This window comes from Rhagoletis zephyria, unplaced genomic scaffold (assembly GCF_001687245.7).
Source record: "Rhagoletis zephyria isolate East Lansing unplaced genomic scaffold, Rhagoletis_zephyria_1.1 Rzeph_scaffold_02534, whole genome shotgun sequence".
NCBI lineage: Eukaryota > Metazoa > Arthropoda > Insecta > Diptera > Tephritidae > Rhagoletis > Rhagoletis zephyria.
In genome coordinates, this window is record NW_016159618.1 from 71,038 (window position 1) to 75,192 (window position 4,155).

Here is a 4,155-nt window from a genome sequence, read left to right on the forward strand (position 1 = left end):
TTTGTTAAGAGTGTATTATCTTCAAAATTTAATTGTATTTTCGCTTTGCTTAGCAAATTCATTCCTATTAGTATATCGCTTTCTAAATTTTTAACTTCATAAAATCGTGTTGAGTGGTTAAAGATGTATGCATTATAACAATGCGTAATTGTTGTATAACCATTTATCGTTCTTACGCGTTTTGCAATTTCTAATTGCTCTCTATTAGGTAGAATGTTTGGTTTACAGAAGCAATTTGTTGCTCCTGTGTCTATCAATACTTTTAATTTTCTGTTTGTGCCTCGCAGTTGTCTGAATATGTAAGGCAAGGGGTTGCTTCGTCTAAAAAAGCATTCTCCTGTATATTGTTAATTCTTTGTTTTTCGGTTGGGGTTGATGACTATTACCTAACCCGAAACTTCTTTTTGGCGTTCGCTCTTCCGGGTTATTATTAGATTGGTAGTTAGGCTTATAAGTATTCTGCCTTGGTTGAGAGTTGGTTTGTTGTTTAAATTGGCCTGAACTATCCACTTCCATCGGTTCTGGCTTAGGTTGATTTTGCCAACCAAAATTTCTATAACTGTTGTTCTGTTGACCGGCACGTTGGTCAAAACGTAAACTATTCGAATGTTGATTATAACTATTTGGTTTAGGGAAATTCTTATTATTATTGTTAGAATTCCTATTTCTGTTCATTTGACTTCTGGCTTGACTGAATTCATTAGCGAATTGGATTCTAATTTGGTTAGACTCCATTTCTTGGGCCTTAGCTAATGCATTGGGTACATCTGTGGAGTTAATGGCCATTCAAATATTATTTAAAGGATAATTAGGAAGCTGTTTCCTTTTGTTTTATTTCCATAATGTATTTGATGATGCTTCGGTTGCTGTCGCTGCCGCTGCAATTTGAGGAATCTATTTTATTTTGTTTTATTTCCATAATGTATTTGATGATGCTCCGGTTGCTGTCGCTGCCGCTGCAATTTTAGGAATCTATTTTATTTTGTCTTATTTCCATAATGTATTTGGTGCTGCTGCCAGTTATTGTAACTCGTTGTCTGTTGTGCTATTGCTTTGTCATAATAATAATTATTCCAGAGAATTTGATATTTAAGACATTTGTGCAGGTGCACCAGATGTGACATCATTTGAATAGCTAAGATTATCAGTGTCAGCAGTTTTGGTGGGAAAGCGGTTGCATTCCTTAACTTACTGTGGAACGAACCAAGTTTTGAAAGAATATTTTCGATACAAAATTTTATTAAAACAAAATGTCGAAATCAGCTTCATATAGAAACAGTGTCATCTTTAATTAAGAAAGAGATGTTCTTAAATATCATAACTTTACGACACTCACATATTGACAAGATTTGGCTATTTATTTTATTATATTTCAATTTGAATTATTTGGTTATAAAAATATAGTTTATTCCTTAACAAACACTAAATGAAAATCAGTTTAATCTTTGAACAACATTAAAAATAAATCGACAAACTTTCGTAAAAATTTTGAACTTTCTATTTCAATTTTATCTCGTAATATTTTGCAGTTTTTAGCTCATTCAATTTTAGTCTAATAAAGTGCAAACTTAAAGTAGCTGTGATTTACAATTGATGTATGGCATATTTTTGACGATGTCGGTAATTTTCTTCCATATTATCTAAGTATGTTCGACGATTTTTTTAATGAAGAAAATGAGCAACGCCTTCATCAAAAAATAAATAAATATTAAAAATCAACGATAAGTCGCAGCTATGTATTTTAAACTTGCGCTTTATTTGAATTGATCGGGCTACAAAACTGCATACTCAGGATATGTATTTCTAGGAAATCTAATTAAAAAGCTTTACGAAAGTTTGTTGATTTTTTTAATGTTACGCAAAGATTAAACTTTGGATTTATACGGGTTTTGTTAAAGTGTGAACTGCATTTTTATAAACAAATAAATAAAATTATATAATTTTAAGATTAAAGGCGAATCTAGTTAACATGTATAAAGTTTTGATAAGCACTTGAAATGTCAAGTTTTAGTACTGAATTCAAAGAAGATGTCTCTTTTATCCATTCATAATAACTTAAAAAATTAGGTTGATAAGAAGTGTATCTTAAAATATCTGCCTTGACATTTATGTTAAAAGTATAAAACATGTAAATGTACCTACATAAATTTTCCCGTGAATACCATCAAATCATTAATCTTGAAGGGAATCTATGTATGCATGCATGCATGCATGCATATGAGCAAATTAAAAAGTCGATACAATTTACAGTCGAAAAGTACAGTTTTTGTATAGATTTCGTACTGAAGGAACAATTTTATTTCCCAACACTGTGGGGAACTAAGCAAAATGGCCTAGTATATTTCGCAAATATTCAAATACATAATCCACCAACCGATAATTGACTAAATAATCATGTACTTCTTCAAATTGTTAAATCTCGGGTCCTGCTCATCGTCGAGTCTCACAAAATAAACCACCTCGTTACACAGTGGGAAGCAATCCACATAAAATGTCGGCAAAAATAGAATTATGGACGGATTAAAATGAAAATTCGCTCCTTAGTAAAATTGAGGACGCTAAATTCAAAAATGCAATTTGTTTTTGGATAACTTTCATACTTTCACTGTAAATGCAGTTTGAAGTTGAATATTTGGGTTCTTGTGGGTTTTACATAGGTATGTACATATAGTTCGTTCATGGGCGTCGCTACTTAGGGGCAGGGGGGGACCTCGATTTGAATTTATTCGGCAGTGTCTTCATATATCACTTTCAAACATGTATAAGCGACACTAGTGGCGTNGATACAATTTACAGTCGAAAAGTACAGTTTTTGTATAGATTTCGTACTGAAGGAACAATTTTATTTCCCAACACTGTGGGGAACTAAGCAAAATGGCCTAGTATATTTCATGTACTTCTTCAAATTGTTAAATCTCGGGTCCTGCTCATCGTCGAGTCTCACAAAATAAACCACCTCGTTACACAGTGGGAAGCAATCCACATAAAATGTCGGCAAAAATAGAATTATGGACGGATTAAAATGAAAATTCGCTCCTTAGTAAAATTGAGGACGCTAAATTCAAAAATGCAATTTGTTTTTGGATAACTTTCATACTTTCACTGTAAATGCAGTTTGAAGTTGAATATTTGGGTTCTTGTGGGTTTTACATAGGTATGTACATATAGTTCGTTCATGGGCGTCGCTACTTAGAGGCAGGGGGGGACCTCGATTTGAATTTATTCGGCAATGTCTTCATATATCACTTTCAAACATGTATAAGCGACACTAGTGGCGTAGCCAGGGGGGATGGCNTGGATAACTTTCATACTTTCACTGTAAATGCAGTTTGAAGTTGAATATTTGGGTTCTTGTGGGTTTTACATAGGTATGTACATATAGTTCGTTCATGGGCGTCGCTACTTAGAGGCAGGGGGGGACCTCGATTTGAATTTATTCGGCAGTGTCTTCATATATCACTTTCAAACATGTATAAGCGACACTAGTGGCGTAGCCAGGGGGGATGGCGGGATAGATCCCCCCCTTCGTCATTGAACTACAATTATTTACTTTTGAATTAATAACACAATACTATTTTATCCTTCTGATTTAAATTTTTTTTTTTTTCAGACGGATGACAAATTATTAATGAATATATGTGTAGTCCACTTGCAAACAGCGTTATGTGATTTTATAAAAGTAAACCATAAATTAAAAAAAAAAAACGTCTACGACAACAAGTAACATCCGAACTGTATCTTTTTTTATTACTTGAAAATTTGGATAAATAGGAGCCTAATACCATTAAAAAAATAAAATTGCAGTATGGCAGATTTGCAAAGTTTATATTTAAAAATTTAATATTGCAAGTTTTGAAACAGTAACTTTTACATAGCTAGCTTTTTTTTAGCTTTTCGCGTTCTCTCCTCTAGGAAGATTGGTTTGCTTCTTTTTTGGGAGCTCTTCCACTAGGCACCGAAACTACCACGTTTTCTTGCAGTTTTCTAAGTTCATACGAAGAGGAGACATTTGAAAGTGTATAANGACTTTTGCAAGAGTAGTTAACATTTCATGCTATTTTTTTCAGAATATAGAAAAATTTTTCACTCTGCTGTTGGCGGACATGAAACCCACCAAAAACTAAAAATCTAAAAAAAATGTACATAGCGCACTTT

At 33.0% G+C, this 4,155-nt stretch overlaps 1 protein-coding gene across 3 annotated transcripts in view; it reads left to right on the forward strand.

Annotated features, from left to right (window-relative positions):
• The window catches only part of LOC108367093 (putative adenosylhomocysteinase 2), a 46,324-nt gene that overhangs the window by 39,830 nt on the left and 2,339 nt on the right, over nt 1-4,155 (forward strand). The gene's annotated exons all lie outside the window — the stretch shown is intronic.